The sequence below is a fragment of the Plodia interpunctella genome, chromosome 23 (genome assembly GCF_027563975.2).
Source record: "Plodia interpunctella isolate USDA-ARS_2022_Savannah chromosome 23, ilPloInte3.2, whole genome shotgun sequence".
Classification (NCBI taxonomy): Eukaryota; Metazoa; Arthropoda; class Insecta; order Lepidoptera; family Pyralidae; genus Plodia; species Plodia interpunctella.
The window spans coordinates 4,193,307-4,214,139 of record NC_071316.1 but is presented as its reverse complement, the minus strand read 5'-3'; the positions used below and the strand labels follow the sequence as shown (position 1 = coordinate 4,214,139).

At 34.4% G+C, this 20,833-nt stretch overlaps 1 protein-coding gene across 3 annotated transcripts in view; it reads left to right on the top strand.

Annotated features, from left to right (window-relative positions):
* The first annotated feature begins 3,038 nt into the window (after positions 1-3,038).
* siz (schizo) overlaps positions 3,039-20,833 on the top strand; it is a 150,782-nt gene continuing 132,987 nt past the window's right edge. For 2 of the 3 annotated variants that reach the window (XM_053762689.2, XM_053762688.2), the window contains exon 1: positions 3,039-3,308. The gene's annotated coding sequence lies outside the window, so the exon portion shown is untranslated. The remainder of the gene's footprint in view (positions 3,309-20,833) is intronic. The other variant, XM_053762692.2, reaches the window with a different exon arrangement.

The window sequence follows — 20,833 nt, the reverse complement described above, 5'->3', positions numbered from 1 at the left end:
GTTAAGACGCTATTTATCAATTTTAGGGTTCCTTCAAAATAAACAGATCTGAGCATGATAGAACCGGAGCAATAGGTACGCCTCTATGATTATGAGATTATTTATTTATGTTTATTTTACATAGATTATAGGTTAAACTTAACCAAACGGTTTACAATAGTTTACAATTGTGAATATGGAGAAAAAAATGACGATCTCAGTTTCGCATCGTTATGTGCCCCTTATACATAACTTAGACCGGAGTATTGCATAAAATAAATAGGACATCCGAACGTTATCAGTTATTTTTTGAAAATAAACTTCTTCTTATATTGAAGAATTGAAGAATATCTTGTCAATGCAGAATTTGCAAATTCTCGGCTTTTATTAACCCCCCACGCAAAAAGAGGGGTGTTATAAGTTTAACGTGTCTGTGTATATGTCGTGTGTGTACGTGTCTCCCAAACGGATGAATCGATTTTCGTTTAGTTTTTTTGTGTCTCTATGACACAAATAATTTTATCCCGAGTGTTCTTAGCCATGTTTCATGAAAATCTGTTCAGCCTTTCGAATGTTGTAGTGAAATTAATATTGAATGACGAGGTTTTTTTTTAATTTGTTTAACAAACTTGTTATTAGTTCCAGTCTGATACGACATGAAAATAAACTTAATAATATTAACCAGAATTACTAAAAATATGATGATGATGATGCAGAGTCAGTAAGCATTAGTAATTAAAATTTGTTACTTGCCAAAAAACATTCATTCAGTAAAAAATTACATAAACCAAATCGAACCCTCGCCGCTAGAGCGGTTCGCTCTTGACCATTTATGTCACGCTGTCTCTCGAACACGATATACTCATTTGATAAATATTAATTTAAATATCTAGTAATAAAGAAGCTATAGTATTTGAAGCGATTATCATTACTTTTTGTGACCCTTTGGAAAAGACTCTTATAGGTATTTAGGTATAATGATTTACTTTGAAAGTATACTTAGTTCGTTTGGGTATCTTTTCATTACCGTTGATTTTATTAAATCAAGATGAACCACTTCGAAAGAACGTAAGAAATCTCACATGTAACTTTCTTGTATTATATTTAATTTATGTACTTATTATTATAGCAATAAATTTATTACAAACAAACAAAATCGATTTCTACAATTCTTGGACGTTCATACAGCAATACAAAATGATTAATTTTCTCTTCTTAAAATAGATTAAATACCTTGTTTTATTATAATATATTTATATGTTGATGATTTTATTGAATAGTCAAAAGATTTTTTTTGTTTTAAATGACGTCCTATAGTCTGAGTTCCGAAACCGAACGATTTCCGCTTCGACGCCTGCGCAGGCGCATTAAAAGATTTATCCAACAATAAATCGTGCAAGTTTTCCACAAATACGATTAGAAAAACGCATTTGCCCGTGACGCGGGGCAGCTATCTACTAATTATCACGTCTCTCAGATAGAGATATTTTTGTTTTTTCTGCTCACCCACTTAATAACATTCTTCACGCCGCACAAAAAAGGCGTGGAGTCGTGTTTTTTGTGAACCAATGGTTAGATGAAGGTTGTATAAATTACCTATGAAGATTTGCTTACGCCATTTGGGCCATAAAGTCGCCAATGCGCGTGTGACATTCCTGGTCAGTTGCAGACGTCCATAGGCTGCGGTGACCACTCACCATCAGATTCCCGCATTCCCGTTTGCTTGGGGCTATAAAAAATGCATTTTATATCGCTAAAAATATGATGTTTTAATAATATAATTAATAATATTAATTATAAACGCTATTTTATGTGTCCTTTCTAAATATAAATACCTACCACACTTGATTTCACTATTTGTCTGCACTCTACGTATACAAGCTCCAGTAATGAGTCAAGATTAAACGATAATCGATTATATACAATACATTACAACAATTATTTTTAATTTGAGAGAAAAGATTGTAAACAACATAGCAACAACGCGCCGCGTCGACGCAATAGAGGACGGCGACAGGGCGCAACGTAGCAAAATGGCGTGACAATGTAAACTGTGAAAGGTCCATGGATTTCCTGTGCCACTCTGTTGCCGCTCCCTAGCGGTCATCACCGGCGGAAGTCTACCAAAACCATTCATTTGGTCCACCAACGACTCCTTTTTTCTCACTCACCTCTTCCCAGAAAGTTTACGACTTGAAAAACGATAAAAAATAATCTCGTGCACCTCCGATGGGAACGATATCTGACTGATGTTAAGGAAGCTGTAGAAAAAAAACGTTAACTAGGGCCTATTTTAATATGCTCGATACTTTTTATTAATTAGCAATAACAATAGAATACTATACTGTGATTTGTTTGATTGAAATAACTTTTGCACACTTTTGAATTGATAAAGGGATCTTTTCCCAATCTCAATGAACTCAGACATCACAGCCAACGTAAAATGGACGGACATACTTTGTACTTACCTACCCACTATTTGGGCTCAGTGACCAAAAATGAGTCTTTGCCTTCAACACAAGAGCACGCCACAGTCTCCTGTACTGCGCCAGCTCCAGTCGTAACCAGCTCGCCCATGTCGTTCCAACGGTATCTGAGACGACCCACCAGTTAGTAACGGTGCACAACTAAGTACTTGAAGTTCGCCAGCCCTTTTAAAACGGAGACATCCACACAAAGGTCCTGTCTATTTTGCATGTAAACTGAATTTTTTTAACGTAAGGAAAAATCAAAAAGAAACGAAATATCTGTATGCGCCATCTAGACAGCTCATTTAAAAACTTAGATTTTACTTATACAGTCCTCGAAATTAATGTGAACTTTTTCTTAGTAGTTTGAACGTTAAAACACAGATGGCACTGAAAATATTGTGTTACTAGTTCTTTAATAAGTTTATAGATGGCGTTATTATAATCCGTCCGAAAAAAGTAATACACTTTGTACAGTATTCGTTGACGAAAATGGGACTCTCTTTGATTTTGGTGGGTAATAACGAAAATAACGTTGAAGTCGATACCACAGACAAAGCAAGCAGTTTCTATTTCTACGGGCTAGGTTCCAGCCAGTCGAAAGTGGCAGTCTGTTGCCGTGTATGAAGCCGCTTGGTGGTTATGTCAGTTTGCGAAGTGTATTTATCGTGAGAATACTGTGTCAAGTGCGTTTTTTGATAAATAGTGACTGAAATTTGCGGAATATCTGAAATATACCAGCGGGAAATTATAGTGCAGTGTTTTGTTTGTGATTTTCAGTGACCGTTTGTGTATGAAATTGTGAGCCAAAGCAGTATTTCGCTGCGATAACTTCAAAGTTCGCCGGCTTATCATGTTGTGGTGAGTGTATGATCGATATTTACCCGCTTTTTATCCGAAATTGATCGTTTTTGTGACTAAAAGGGTATATTTTAAAGACTGTACGCCATAAAATGTATAAAATATATAAGAGATTTGATCGTTTAGTGTATTCATGTTCAATATCTTATTGTAGCCATTGCACTTCCTAATGGAAAGATTTTATTCTATGATACCTACCGATTGCCCGTGGTTTGAAACGGTTGCTGTTGTCTTCTGACTAAATTATTATTATTTCCGCCTGATTAAATACTAGTATGGAATAAGCAATTGGAATAGGTGTATTATTGCAATGTTTACATGTTTATATCTATGAATCTTGTAGGTACAACGCGTGCTGAGTTTTCGGATTTCAATAATTAATTTATAAGTATTCTAAGTACTTTGTAGGTCAAAGCAAGTACTTTATTTCTGTCTCCGTTTTTCTTGTCTATTTCATAAAATAAGTAAGTACCTACCTACATTATCGCCAGATAAAAAAATACGTGATAGTTAATCAGTTTTTTAACCAGGCCTGTGGGCAAAGACTACAATAAATTTTAATGTATAAAAAATTACAATGGTTTGTATCAGTACCTTACTTTACTGGCTCAGTGACCCAAAGAGGACCTGACTAGTTAGAAAGAAATGAATAAAGAAATAAAAACTTTATTCAGCAAAAATTAAATTATTATTAGGTCAGCAGTTTTGATTATTGATTGATCCCATCTCGAGTACCTATAGTAGGTATATAGGTTAATATATTAAACCATAACACTGATTTTCAGCTGTGTACTTACTTTACATAATTCTGATTTTTTTACTGTGATACCCAAACTCAGTAGTAAGTAATCATCACAGTTCCCCATACTAGAATATAAATGGATGGATGACCCATATACTAAATTTCATCAAAATGTATTCAGTACATTATCTGGAATAGAATGACCAAAATTCCCACACAAATTCAAACGCATGCATTCAAAGTTTAGATTGATAATGGCGTTACCTGGACTAGCTGATTTACATCTAACATCTAGTTCCTTCAAACTCACTTTGACATTCACACATTTTCTGGTTGGTACCTGGTTCAAAGGATATCCATGGATATTCAGAAAAGAAGTATGGCATCATATGATCTCAGTGACCTTTAAACGGCTTTAAACCTGGTACTGTCATTTTGGTAATTTTGAATAAATTGTATTTTTTTTAATTACAAGTTTAATAAAACTATCTTGTCTAAAGAGGTGCTCATCATCAATAATGAAACCTATCTAATTACCTAAATAGTTAATAGTGAAATGCTAAAGTCTAAAATTAGTTACAGGTGCTTACCTACCTAGTGTTACCTATTTAGTAAAATTTCAAGTCTGATTAATTTTATTATAATTTTAGTATTACATTGCTAAATAAATGATGAAGTATGAAGTCTTTATTTTGCACTGTGCATTAATTAATTTTAAGATGATCAAATGAAGTCTTTCAAAATGAAGCGGTGTAACATTTTGTAGCATAGATCTAGCTATGTTATATGGACCATGGATTTACAAATATATTCCATTGTTACTCTGATTGTTTTTTACATTTAGTTAAGATTTGTTTTCGTGTAATTAACTGATTTAGAATTAACATGGTAAAGATTGCGTGTTCCACAATCTTACCATGTTAATTTAGGTATTGCACAAAGGAAACACATCAAAGAAAGACATTAAAGAAATGAGATATGAGAGTATGCTCCGTCTAATTTTTTTCACCCAGAAAATGGTCCAAAGACTCATCACCCATCTGGTACTTATGCTGCTAGACTTTTCAAGCAGAAAATAGATCCAATCAGCATGGATGTAGTATGAGGCGACTTAGGAGCACACAGCCTGGGTATCTGATAGGCAACAATTGCATTCCCAAGGAGAGTAGAGGATTCACAATCTCTCTGTGAAATCTTGTTGTGCATGTTTAGGGCTGCAACGTCCTACACATTATCGGCGAAGTACATATACCGACACTAGTCAACGTACATTGCGGGCATTATATGTGAGGAAAACCAGCAATGTATATGGAAATCGCCAAAGTTAGGCGAACTGTTTGCCAATAATATGTAGCCATTAGATTACGTCATGCAGCTGTTCCGCCGCGCCTTTCGATTTCACATTTGTATAAAATATAAGTACAATTTGAAAGTACAAGTGTCTAAAATGATCAATCAATCTGATTTATTTATCCTGGTTTTACTTGTGTTATTAATTAATTTGTTTAATGAATAAAATATATTTTATTTTTCAAGGTTCCGTAGCCGAATGGACAAAAAACGGAACCCATAGATTCATCACGTGTACCTCTCGTCCGCGACTATATATTCCAAAATAATTAGGTACACAGTTGAAATTTGATAGGTTAGGTAGGTATATATACAATATATTTTCTCCGAATCGTTTTCGACTTTACCCTAAGTTGGTTCGCCAGCCAGTCATTAACGCTGATGTCATGGGAAAAAATTAATGTCCTTTGAATATATCACAACAATTCTTCGTCATTATCGAAATGATATTGTTTTTTTAACTATCTGCATGCCCTGCCTCTGCTCTCTGCCTGCACACTCTGAAAGACCTGCATGACGATGACCACCGATTAATTCATACTGGCCCATAAACCAATGAAAATAGAAAAATGTGTTCTAATTTCAAAAATATTATCAGTTTAACTCCCTACTTTTTTTCTAGAACCAGTTCAACGCCCTTTTGGCTTTATTTTTTCTCTGAGTGTGCTATAAGACGCACCGCACATGCGTCGTTAAATGCCTCCAGACAATGCTATCTCCACATCTGGGCTGGTGACGTCATTAACCCTTCGCTTTATGGTCAAGTCGACCTATGGGCATGGATGAAAGTTGTTTGGACGATTTCATTTGACTGTGTCATCGCATTTTGAATTTGAATTAAGGTGATGTGAAAGTGCTTATCCTATTGTCTCAACTAAGTCGATCTGAGAACTTGCGAGTTTACCTAAGGCAGATTTTTACGGCATCGAAACATGTTTTGGTGGCATAGAAGCCGAGTTGCTTAGATTTTATCGCATAGTCTATATAGCACACTACGGCCTCTGGTAACACTCCTTGAGAGAGTCGAGTCTCCTATCTTCTATAGGAATTTTAGAATATAATAGCTAAACAGCACAGACTATTAAAAAATAAACTAAACCATCACAATACAATCTATCATAGCCCTTTGTAGCCCCTAATAAATATTAGAATTTTATGTTAGCAGCCCTGTCGTAAAAATACTTCTTTTATCGTTTGGTTATAGTTGTGGTTTAATATCTTCGGTGGTCCATTTCAGCGTCAGCTTAGTTTACAATTTATTGACAATGCCCAGGCAGATCGTTTATGGCTAAACTCATCTGTGCCAGGCGGGCGGTTATACCATTTTTTTTAGTTCACTGCTTGGGACCGTAAAACAACTGGCAGAAAATACTTAGTATTCTTCTTCTTTTCGAAACGAAATAGCAACCAATTATATCAATTTATATACCAGTAAAGACCCAGGTTCCCGTCGTCAAAAAAGAAAAATCATTTCAGTGCAAAACCATGATAATTAAACCGGGAAAATGCTCAGTTGAATCGATTTGCCATAACCATCGCCATCAACAAAGTAATGGGTGTGTCAAATTTATCTTCAATGTATGGATATTATAGGTACGATAGAAATTGCCGGTAGCAAACTAACCCCTAAACTCTGAATCTTTATATAGTTGTGGTGAATATTGTCTGCCATTTTTGGCGCTAAATTATGATTGAAAACTAAACAAATGGTTCCAATTTGGTGGCTCAATAAAAACTCTCCTCCCATTAACTATTCGCCTCTGTGGACGTTAAATATTTCGCAAAAACCAAGCTGAAAGCTTTCGCGAAATTAATTTGGGGAAACGAGAAATAACGATAAGCAATTTGTATTAAACGCACTCTATATTTTCGTGAGAATTATGTCTTCGTCAAGTTTTACGCCAGTTGTTGGAACCTAAGTATAACTTTGCTTGTACTTGGACTTGTTAAAATAAGAATTTGCACACACCGGAGAGCGAAGTGTGTTGCATTTACTATCGAGTCGATTCACAGTGAGAGGCAGGTAACCAATGTCAGTGCGCCATTGTGACGCGACGACAACCACAACGCAATGCGATTGGTTACTACATCTCACTGCGAATCGACTCGATAATAAGATGTAAATATGTAGCAAAGTCGCACTACGCACATTGATGATGATGATGTACATCCAAAAAAATGGTTATATGTAACAAATTATCATCTTCAATCATATATCTCACTGCTGGGCCACTGTTACAGCAACTAATGGAGGAACACGAGGATGAGAGAGTAAGAAGTATTTTTGTATCTTCACTAGCGACAAGCAAGACTTTTATCTAGACTGAACAGCCACCGAATCTGTTGAACATTTATCTTTAAAATACTTTGTAACTTTAGCCGCTTTTATCCACCCACTTACACACTTTGCCCTTTGAAGAGGCGCTGTCAAGAAATGCCGCGAAAATGTTTAGAGAAAACGTAACTGAGGAAGAAATTCAAGTCTTCAGTGTCGCGACTTTCAGAAATAAATCCTAAAAAGTCGACAACAAATTATCAGCTATGCAAGAGCTTCTGCCATTTGTATTATTTATTTCAGTGCTATAGATTGGGCTTTGAAAACTGATCTTCTAGATTGTTACGCCACTTCTACACCTGTAATTAGGAAATCGGCGGTGGATTTTAAAAGTTAAAGCATACTTTGCAACTTTACACTTTGCTATTTACTCATTTTTGACGTCAATAAGGGATTTTGTCACTATGAATTTAGAATTTGAATATGTTTTACGCACTGAATCTTATGGTCTGCCTCCAGCAGTAGCTCAGTTACGCTCTCTTCACTGCTCGATCTCCCTCCATCCTCGGAACGTGACCGATCCAACGCAGACGTTATTTTATCTCACGCATTATATATTAGTTCACCGAATATCGCTTCTGCACACATGGTACAATCAATTTATGATCTCCGTGCCGTATGATCACCAGGTCCGTCTGCTGTCTGTCCTCGATTCGATTCCCAGCGCGGGCTTGTAGAGTGGACAATCACAAGCACACTAGTGATCACCGATATTTTTCTAAGATTCTGGGTGTTGGGAAGTTTCTGTGTTTGTGTCCATCAGACTCACGATGCAAGCTTAGTATTAGTGCTTAGTATCTGACAAAGCTTGTTTTTACTTAAACTTAAGAACGGTAATGCGGTCACTGGCATCACAAATGTCGCTCTTACCGTCGGTACCGCGCCGTGACGTAAACGGCAAATTGGGCGAATTGACCCACTGTGCTTATTCGTGATCTCACTTCGCGATGTTTACGGAATTGATACGATTTCGATCCTTGTCTGTTGTGTCTCTTATTTTAATAATCAAAGTAGCTTAATTTTAGGCGTTTTCTTAGTATGAATATAATACAATTAACTATTATATCCTCGAGTCAGTGCAAGACAAATCCTAATCTTAACTAATATTACAAATGCTAAAGTATGTTTGTTTATTAATCCTTTACGCTTTATTTTCTGAAAAAATCATCTTCAAATTTTGCATTATGTATCTTCAAAAAGTATGGAGAAGGACACAAGGTAACTTTCATCCCGGAAAAATAAATTCCCGCGGGAAATTTACGCTGAATATAATCTATCACTTAATTTGCTTTGATCACTAGAGATCGGAGTATTATCTACATTCTCAAAACTCTTATCGTCGCGTGTTTTTGCGTGTCTCCGGTATCGTTCCCCTTCCGGGGTCCGCTGTCCGTTTTTAAAATAAGCCTTTAGATTTTGAAGATTAAACTATGATGTTACGATCGGCTGTCACAATTTTGGGAAGGCTGTTGTTGGTTAAAAGCGATCAAGGCTTCATATAACTTAGTCACCTCAAACGACATACACAGCATTATCTAATACGAAACAAAAAATAATTAGCCAAAAACAAAGCAACATAGAAAATCGAATGTACAGCAACGAACTATAGTTCGTATTTGTTCCAATTATACCAGAAGATTAAAAGAGAGATGGAAGATTAGGGGCGTTCATCTGTTTCGTAATTATCCTAATCAGTATGACATGGGAGAAATTGGCACAACTTTTACGATGTTTTCCCGCCGTGGCCCAAAAACGGCACACAGTTACGGCTATTGACAAAATTAAAGTCAAAACAGAAGGTGGACACATAATCCTACTAATATTTAATAAAATTTGAACTGTAATTATATATTAAAATAATACATATTAAACAACCTATATTATGTATGTATTGATACATAAATTATACCTTCATTCCCTCTCTGGATTGCGTTTGATGCATGCAATATGCCATGCAGCCTTATATTAGTGGGATTAAAAATTGTGGGAATTTTCTGTTAAAAAAACGGTTTCTGTTATATTTTTCAGTCAGATTCTGGGATTTAATTACTTTGTACACAGCCACCAAGTGTGAAATCACTGTTCTTATTACCGTCTGGCTTTAAACAGGGACAAAACGAGAGTAATTACCTTTTTGGAGTTGCATCTGGTACAATCTTTAACCATGAATGTAGATTGTATAGTGTGGAATTATTTGTATATAAACAGCAGTGCTGACATTATTGTGTTCCGGTTTGCAGATGCAGGGTGAGAGAGGCAGTATAGTTATAGGGTACAGTGGTAAAAGTTCCTAGACCGCAAAGTAGGCAACGTGCGTGGCGACTATACTCTATAGATTTCGGTGGCCACTTGACATCAGTTGGCCGCAAACAATTTTAACGAAAGAAATAAAATGATTTACCTTCTATTACTATATTTGTTATGCCACTTATCAAATTCATTGTCAATATGATTGACATTATCAATGTCAAAAAGTACGCCATTTTTTCTAAACGTCAGCAGCGTGCAGGTCAAACTCAACGTCAAAGTTGACTGATGCATGCAACTCACCCTTGAGTATTTAAGTAACTGACTTAGATTAATAAAGACTCCTGAGGTTATTGAATGTTAAATGAGCACCATGGTCATAAAGAAAACAAAAAATAACTAACCCGGTCTAGTACAAGGTATTTATTCCCGAAATTCCTCCGAGCAGGAATCCCCTAGGCGCAACTAATACATAAAATAATAAAGAACTTAAAAAATCCACAACGACAGTCATTAAAAATAAAGTCCAAAGTTCTTGACAATCCTTCGCAAGTCATTTGGAAAAATGGCGTCGAATGAAGCACTGGCGTGGAATATTTAAAACTGTCGCTCGATTTGAACCTGACTGCATGAATAATTCCGCGTCGAGAAAGATGGCGAATGAACATAGAGCTTATCTTACCCTATTGAGTAGATAGCTTAAAGTCATTCGCACTATAGCTTTGTACGAAATGAGAAAGTAGGTTTGTTTGTTTGTAACCTCTTCTCGCTATTTCTACTCAACCAATCTTCTTGAAATTTTGTATACATTAGTTTGAAGTATGGAGAAGGATATAGGGTACTTTTTGTCCTGGAAAATAACTGTTTCCGTGGAAAATTACCGCGGGCAAAAGCTATTTATGACAAATAAAATAAATCATTTCACTACATAGTATATATAAAAAAACAAAGTCTGTCTGTTTCTAAGCTTACTTCTTTTAAATCACCCAACGGATTTTAATGCAGATTGGACAATTTATTTCCAAAGGTTTATATAAACCACGTGCGAAGCCGGACCGGGTCATTTAAGTAAATAAAAATAGGCTTTACTCTGCCAGAGAATATAGTGTAGCCATAGACCATTATTTTTAATTCACTGAAAATAAGATCGGTAGATTTGTCTTTTACGAATACAAAATTATAACAGATTTATGAATAAAATACATCCCAGTTTCCTATTTGTATGTTTTATATGCCTAAATGCTTAAAAATAAATTAAAGATATTTAAATAATATTTTTTGAAATCATTGTTTTTATTTGAATCAATAGCGATGAAATATTCAGCTGGAAATAATCAATGAGCTTGAAATAATTTTATACTTCAGTGAATTTGATAGCCGATGGCAAACTGAAAAATTGCATTTCATTGTTTTCGTAAATACAATAAATGTACAAAATAATCGCTATATTATCGTATATTACCGTATTATCGTACATTTACCTACATAAAATCGTATTTCAGTCGATCAGTAGAAGCAAACTTTGCCAAGGATTTTTTTTCTTAAAACATTTCACGAACCAACGACAGTGTAGACGATAGTAGAATAAAAATATTGCGATGCACTTGACTAAAATAATGATAGTTCAATTATAATGATCGTGCGAGAGTTCGCTGTTTACAATTGAATAGAATTACGATCTTGATCTTAGGACCGTACGATTTGAAAAACGACCAACCAAACTTGATCCCTGTAACACTTGGAACCAAACTATTTTCACACAGCTCTTGGGAGGTATCACGACTCCAGTTAAATTGGTACAGGTGTTTACTCGACCGGTGTAAATTGAATCTAGTTTGCAAGTGAATTGTATCTGAAGGGAGGTCAAATCAGATTTGGTCGCGCAAACAATACTGCAACCATGGTAATCATTGTTGCATAATCTTTGCGATGTTCTTGTACTTGTTTCATTCATGTTTGCGTGGACAAATTGCTAGAAGATGAAAAATTAGATTTTTTTTAAATTCTATTTCCGTTTCGTAATGCAATACTGGTGGAGCTATCAAAATATGGAAGGTTTTACCAGTTTGTATAAAAATAAATAAATAAAAAATGTTGTTCGTTTTGCATCTGTCACTTTATGACGTGTTTTTTAAGGAAGAAAGCCAGCAAAATAAATTTTCTCTAGACGTCTTCTTATTAGGAACAAAGTCAAAGCATTTATTTAAAATTTCGACCTTCATTAATTGTGCCTTGTTGCCAAGTTTGAACTGTAGGAGTTTGGCGAAGATGAATAACAAAACCGTTGTCTTAACATTGCCGTGTGTCACAAAATGTTAAGAAAAGCGCCGCTTTTGAATTGATAAAAAAATATTACACCAAAATAATGGCATACATACGGTATTTTTCTAATTACTTGTAATCTCTTGTAATCTACACAAGCAAAAGTGAAAACCACGATATAGGTAACTCCCTGAAGGTGGTAGCTTTACGCAATTTATAGGTTGCGGTCTTGTATGTTCACACAAGACAGAGCAATTATACCACGCTCATATTGAAGCTAGTAGGTTTGATCATATTAGATCTAGACGGCTGCACGCTCAACACCTAGCTAAATAATAAAGATACTGTGTCACATCTTTATCCCTCGCGGGGTAGACAGAGCCAAGACTCGCGAAACTCAAAGCCCAATGGATGTTGGGGTTATTGCTGGATGAGTTTCTGAACTAGCGACTTGTTGCTAGCCTATCGTCTATGGAGAGTAATCATTCCCTTGTTTTTCAGCTAGCCAATGAATCTATAAAATATTTAGCTATTATACCATGTTTCTTATGTTGTAAAACTGATTTTTTTGTACCAATAATTATTTCGATACTTGCAAAACTTATGCTTAACAGAAAAATAGCAATAAAACTTATCTAACATTTCTTAAAATACATCTGAAGCGAAGTGACCCGTAAAATAAAGTATTACTCGTCATAACAGTAAATAGTCAATAATAACAGTATAATATTAAATTTCCCAGAAAGTACATTATAACTATTTCTCTCGTACAAGACTAAAACTGAAAAATGGCGAGTCATTTTATAGCTAAAACTCTCGGAAAACAGTAAGTAGACGTCTCATGCTGTCGTTAAGTTTTCAGGTAAACTTTGATATTCTAGCTAGACCAGAAAATGTGCTGACACAAAATCCACAGGAAACATGAATTTAAGTAACATCTTTGTAACTTTGCGGTTTAAAAAAACATGTTTACAGAGCCGGGCGAGGTCATAAAGACACAAAACAATTAAACTACATGAACTGAAAATTTTTAGTACTTTTAGAGTTTTTAGAAAACACATTTATGGGTTTTCCAGTAGTTATTGTAGAAGCGTAATAAGTTGTTTTTAATGTTTCTGTCTTGTAGAAGAAAATGACGTAAAAATAACATTGTCTATCTTTAAATTAATTAATTAATTTATTGATCATATCGGTATCGGTAATCTAAAAATGTATTGTATTTCGTGTCGAATAGTACAATTTGATCTAGAAAACCGAATAGGGGACTCCCAAGAAGTAATATTTTATAATCTTTTAAAAATTTTGTTTCATTGCTTATATGTTATTAGGACCTCAAGCGGTTGTGTGTACATGCTTAATTCTAGAATAAATGACCTTCCAACTAGACTTAAAACAATTACAATGAATTCTACAGCAGATTTGTACATTTAACAGCACATTAAATTTACCAAATTCATTGCAAAATAGTCTCTATTACCGCCTCGTAAAAGTCTACACAAACTTTTGCTGTTATTGTAAAACATGGTCGACACAATTCCAAGCAAATTCTGTTCAGTCGACCTGTTTCACTGGGCTGAGCTATAAAGAGGTGATAAATCTACTTCAATAAACTTTGCTGTCCAGTTTGACCTATGCGGAATAAACTAACTAGGTTAATTCACGTCATTTATTGCTAATTTCCTATCCTACTATGATCCGTCATCATTGAAAGCCGCTACATCGAGAATCCGGGGGCGAATGAAGGCGGTTGGTGGTTGGCCATCGTTTTATGTGTAGGCAGCTTGATATTTATTTATTTACTATTTAAGAAGACCACAGCTAAGTAACAACTAGATTTTACGACTGAAACAGTCAAAATTATTTATCAAACGCATCGCAAAGTGCATAAGAATGAGTTGTATATTAATGTAGCTTGTGTGCTCATAATCTTGTTAAATCTCTGGTAAAACCACAATGATCGCAATGATTAACACGATGATTGCAGCAGTTTTCACGCCAGCAAAAAAAAAACTGCAGCTCACATCAAGAAATGCCGCTGTCACGAATGACGATTAAAATGTGAGGCAATTAAATGTTGCTCAGTTGCTGACGTTTCGTCAGTATAATTTTCCTTGTCTTCATCAAGAACTGGTGTAACTGTGATTTTATCTTCTCTTACAATCTTTGTAATTTGATTATTGTTTATTTCTGAGGGTTGTGACACCGGTAATAGCTTTCGTTGCCTACATTAGCTATTTGACTAGGTAAAAAATGAAATGTATGAAGGTATTTAAATAATCAAACACGATAATTAAATGACACGTTCATCAATTTTATTAATTATGCGATTTACTATTTTTTTGTTATGATCCAAGTTATACCTGAAAATAATATTTCAGGTTGTATTATCTCTTCTTATAAGTCATAATGGTTGATTTTTGTATTTAATTTTTATTGCTGAATCAATGTGTTGTGTGTTGTTTTGTTCATTGCTTACATTAAAATTGAATTCTTATTATGTATGTACCCTAAGAATGCTCCGGAATAACAGCATATTAATTAATTTGGCTAAACGTGTAATATAAATATATAAGAAATAGTTCCAGTTGCCTGGGCCGAGGCTTTTTATATACTTCAATATTTATTTATTATCAACAAAGAAAATATCCGTAAGTTATAAGAAAAATATTCTTGGTAAATAAATCTTCTGTATTTTACTCTAGTTTTCAATATCACGGTGCAATGTAAAACGTGACGGCAATACTTTGACGGTCTCCTTTATTGGGATTCTATTTCTGACGCCAGTCCACTGTTAAAAGGCAGATATGAAGTGAGTTTTGATGTACTTGATTTATATTCGTAGTGCATTTTGTGATTACAATACAAACATTTTAATAATTTTTTTTCTGTTTTTTTCGTTTTCTCTTATTCAGTTTCACGAATAGCGTGTTAGTCTGTCTCTCTTGGTTTTGCTTATGTTATACCACGCTCTGTAACTTTTTACAGTCTATAGTTATTTTCTAAGTTTACTCTAAGTTCAACTTTTCATAACTTACTTTGAAAATTCGAATTCCTTATTCAGACAGAGACGCGGAGTAGTACGTAATCCTTTTAGAAAAAAATCTGGGTTACTTTTAAGTGCATCGTCCAATAAAAATGGATTAATGTGAAAAGAAAGAAATCTGTGCTTCATTAGTGTCCAACTTACCCTTTCCGCAGATAAATTGTGCAAGTTGGAAACCGAGACAGGCCAGAGATGGGCAAAGGGGCCAGCAGAAGAATACAGTCCGATTTTTATCTAAATTCCACGTTAGATGAGGATCGAAGAAAGCATAATACATATAGTTTTCGCTCCCAATTTTTAAAAACCAATTCAAAGTTATTGAAAAAGGCTTGTGGTTCTTTTTTTTTTTATAAATTTGAGAGTGCGTTTTATTACCTCAGTCAAAAGTAACGTAACAAGAAAAAACGGATAATTAAATTCAGTATCAAGATGTATAATTTTTAGCATTCTTCCGTCTTAAAGCGATGGTTTAGAGTGACGTGTGGTTAGCCAGCTGGTTTTAGAATCGCAATACCACCTAGCCAATAATGTATTGTGATCCAGCTAAACTTAGTCTCTTGTAGACTCGTGACAAAGTCTAACCATGTTGTTCATAAAAAAGATAAAGCATATTTTAAGCTAAAATAGCACTTTAAAATAAGAAGGTTTGTTTTAATACATTTCTATTTAGTCCTTAGGTATTTAATATTTAGGTAAACTGAAGCATCCCAAAGCGTCCGGTTTAGGCCCGTCGCTTGGCATAATAGCCATCTCTGGGGAAGCTATATTATCACAAAATGGTTCCATTAGAGCTCAGTAAGATATATATATATACTGGGTACTCGGGCACTGATTTAGACTTAGGAACTTAGCTTTCTAGTTTTGCCGTCTATAGTTCAGCGTAGAATTATGTATCACCACTAATAAAGGTGCATTGTCACGTGTAGTATGTTTAAAGTATATTTTTCATCATTTAAGTTACTAAAGCGAATTAATATCAAAAATAACCTTTAGTACAAAACGTTAAAGTCGTTTTGTATTAAAAGTTACTCTTAATAATGAAAATTCACAGCACAAAATGTACCGTCAATTAGGGACTTATGTGTTAAAATTTATGGACCTTCTTTTACGGTAATACTTTTTAAATTTTAATTAAGTTGATTAGTTTGTTGACATGTTTTACAAAACATGGAATTGCGGTCAAGGCTAATCACCTTAAAATCCGGTGATTCAATGATGTTGTACACGTTTATTGATTATTTAGGCTTCATTATTATATACTAAACGCCCTAAATCACATAAATCGTTATTAAATACTTGTAAACATCTGTTAACTTAAATAATAAATGCTGAACACACAAATACGCGACTAAATGCATATTTCATTGAATCATTCGGATCTTATCGTAATAAATGGCATGTGTATTAGTTATCTAAGTAGGTTAACAGTAGTAAAAGGGTTATTATTATTTATTGTATAAGTCAATAATAACGCAAAGAAAATAAGCAAAAGTATAATCGGCCATAATATATTATAATAGTAACTTTCTGTCTGTATTCTCTGTTCTTTCTATAATCTCTATCTATCTCTATCATTTCGTATAATCTTTACCTGCGAATCAAATGTGCAACCAAACTGTTCTTTGTTTGTATATAAAAATAGCCTCTCATTCACACTCGCGTTACGTTTTCATCCCGCGAAAAGGTCCAATTTGAACGCCGCGTTGGTATCCGAAATTAGTGCGTGGCTCCCACAGACGGCGCTGATGACTCGATTTTTAATTTTACGCGGTTATGCCGTTATGCCCTGTCACGTTTTATTGTTACTGGGAATTTAACTCGTTCGCCATTCGAAGTTCAAATTTCTAAATTGTAATGTCAAATCAACATCTTACTTCCGTTGCGAATTTAGCTCAATCGACGTTCGCAATTCAAATTTAAAAATTATATGTCAAACCGCTATCTGTATTTCCGATGTGCGTTTTCTGTTTTTAAAATTGGCATTGATGGACAAAATATGTAACAACAATAGTTAATGCTTCTTTATAAAGTTGTTTTTATAATATAAGGTACTCTAATTTGTTGAATATTTTACATTACAAACTTTTATTAACTTGCAATGTAATTCTACGTGTGTACGTACAGTATGTCACTATGCCCCTATGTCTATTCGGGTGGAATCTGGCATCCCAATTTTAAAGCATATATCTTCAAACGATTGAGCTGAAATTTTGTACACATGTTTAGTTTGGATGACAATGCATTTTTATGATAAGCATGACTGATGCATCCAGGAACGGCTCCAAAACTCCTCAACTGACTGTTATCAAGTCATTGAACTGAATGAGACATGTTTAAAAATTACCAAAACCGAACAATAGCGTACTATGAACAACATAATAGGTACATTAACTAACTATTGACTCAAACATAAAATGAATATTCAATAGGTAACAAATTAAATGCTACAATATAAACTAATCATAACTGCATTATTTTATTAACTGGCTGCTACCGTTTCAACGACTTTGCAGTCGTCGTGGTCGCAGCCAGACAAAAATCCGTCATATATGTAGCTCTTTTGTGTTCAAAGCGCAAACGTTTAAAAAACACCAATAAATTAATCATGATTGAATCGAGAATGATGAATACTGTAGTAAAAATACCAACAGTAAAATTAAATAGTATAAAGTAATCCCAAGCGAAACATTTGAAATAATATTTAGTCGAATCTCCGATAAGAAATAAATTCTTAATATTTCATGCGTGAATTCCCAAAGAACTTCCCTGAATCTGACTGACTTCGATATTCAAACTTCTGAGAGTTCAAGAAATATTCTTCTTTTGATGGCGATGGCAAAGTGGCCAGTACTTTAGGGTTTCACAGACAATCGTAAAATCCATACTAAAATTATAATAAATACGAATTTCTGTCTATTCCGCTTTCACAGCTAAATCGCTGAACCAATTTTGATGAAAATTTGTATGTATTTAGTTAAGGACCAAATCAAACACAGGCTATTCAAAAATCACCGAACGACTATAATAGGGGGTGAAAGCTTGTATGAAAATCATGTTAAAAAGCTACCAAGACGAAAAATTGACATTGGATTACACATAGATACACATACACACTTTTTGAATTCTGAACTTAAAATTAAAATTAGTCCCAAGAATCCTAGAGACACAACTCACACTTGGACAAGGTATTTCTGAATTTCTGTTTACGAAAATAATCTAAGGTTTATTTCGTAACTAATATATAAATACGTTTATAATCAAATTACTTTCAATTATTAATTTGTAAATGTGAAATTCATTCGCGTTTCTGAAGGAAAGGAAAAAGACGAAAAATCGCTTCTCTTTAACACGGAAATAGCAACTCCAATATTGATACATAATTATATATTTTATAGCCTGTTTTATGTGTCCCACTGCTGGGCAATGGCCTTTGCTTTTGTCTCGGGACGATTTAGACAAGTTTCAGCGTGGTTGGCAACAAACGGTTCAAGATCATTAGAAGACGTAATTCTATATTGTTTAAAATTCTCTATAATTTCCTAAAACCACAATGTTTACGTTACTAGTTTGTAAACATTATGCCGCTAAGATTTACCACCGTCTGTGTCTAAATATAAATAAATAAGCTATTACAAGGTAATGATTGTGCAGGAGAATAACTCTTATATTTTAGCTAGTATTTTCACCCCTGGTCATAGTTATTTGGGGGTTGGCTTTTGTACAGGTAAATCAAGCCATCCAAACCACAATCACTCCAAATTCGCCGCTATCACGTTCCCATAGAGTTCCATGTTTGTAACTTGACGTGCGAACTGTACATTTTCACGTAGTCATTGCCATATTGTATGTATCTTTTGCACCATAATTTTTTTCGAGTTGTGCCACAATATTCAAACGTTTTTTTAATAAAGTTGTCCAATCCAACTACTTACAGATGATCACAGCACACAATCATATGCTGTGATCTGTGACTTCTTTGACAACCGCAAATTACTAAATTTTAAAGTTAACTTTGAAAGACATAAATCTGAGAATACTACTACTTTACTGCCCAACTAAAAAATATCAGGTGTACAGTCAACAGGACATCAACCTACCCAAATTAATTGCAAAACCATGTACTCTTGAGTGTACATAATTTTTAGATACATACCTTTTGATGTACGGAACCTAGTTCTCTTTTGAAGTACACAATCCTAAACGCCATTTTTTTATATTTCAATACTTGGTCTTAACACACCACAAGGCATTCTCTATCAGTCAAACCTTAGGACCAAACGGAAAATGACAAAAAGGACGAATATGCGTTGATTCTAGAATCACGTTATTTTAGGATCAAAGTGATGTTATCTCAGTCTAAATCTGGTGCATCGTTGCACCCGTATGCACTTGACAGATGAATCATGGCCGCGGCCAGTGCACCCGCCTCGCTCCGTGATTCGTGATTCAATATCACACAGCTTAACATTTCTTTTGGATTCCTTGAGGTGAAAGTAGGTCTTGTGATAAGTAAGGATTGAATCTTAATTGAATCTTATTAATATTATAAATGCCAAAGTTTGTTATGTGTGTACATACATTTCTTACTCTCTCACGCAAAATCTACTCGTCTTATGAAATTTGGTAGACCGGAGGGTAGGTAGAATATATCCTGGAGTTATTCCAGGATATAGCACATAGGGTTCTTTTTCCCCCGGAACGAAGCCCCGGGTTGCAGCTAATTTTTTATATGTAATTTTGCTTTCGGGAGACTTGAAAAATGTATAACTAGATGAATTATTATAATTGATTGTTTTTACTTCAAAATGGTAGTTATACGGAAAAGTTTTGTTTTGTCTTTAAGCCTTCTTCTATATTTCTTTTGTTTTCAAATCTTAAAACACATTATTTCACCGTCTCGTCTGTCCACTAAAGTTCCCAAGAAGTATTGACCTCTATAAATGTAAAAGAATTCAATTTAACGCCGGATTTACACCAATAGTCCCCAATAGGACTGATAGCCATTCGTCCCGGTTGATAAAATGTAAAAGGTACTATAAATTTACGCTTGTTAGTAACGGATGTGTTTATTTCCACTTTAAAAGCGCTTAATAGATGCATTCGTATCTTTGATCTTTATATAATAATTTAAATTGGATAGTGATCAAAGTAATACCGATTGTAACATTACTATAATCTACTGGTTTGAGGGAGGCTCATAGAACAAGAAGGTCTAATGATTTCATAAACTTTAATCATCTTCAGAATCTGCTAATATGTATTACTTGTAAGAAACATGTGTTTTCATGCGATGGCCAAGTCGATCTATTTATTTAAAACCTAAAAGATTTTTTATATTGATATGATAATAACTTACGTCATAACTTAAGACAGAAGGTCCCATAAATAGGGACTAAATAAATTAACCGACTTGGTATTACTTAGATCTCACAACTTTTTACGGTAGAAAAACTGAGCTGCGAGACTTGGGTTTTTTACAGCATGTTTTTGATGGCGTAAAACTTTTCTTTGAAAAGGAGAATTTTAACTTTTTAACACCGCTTGAT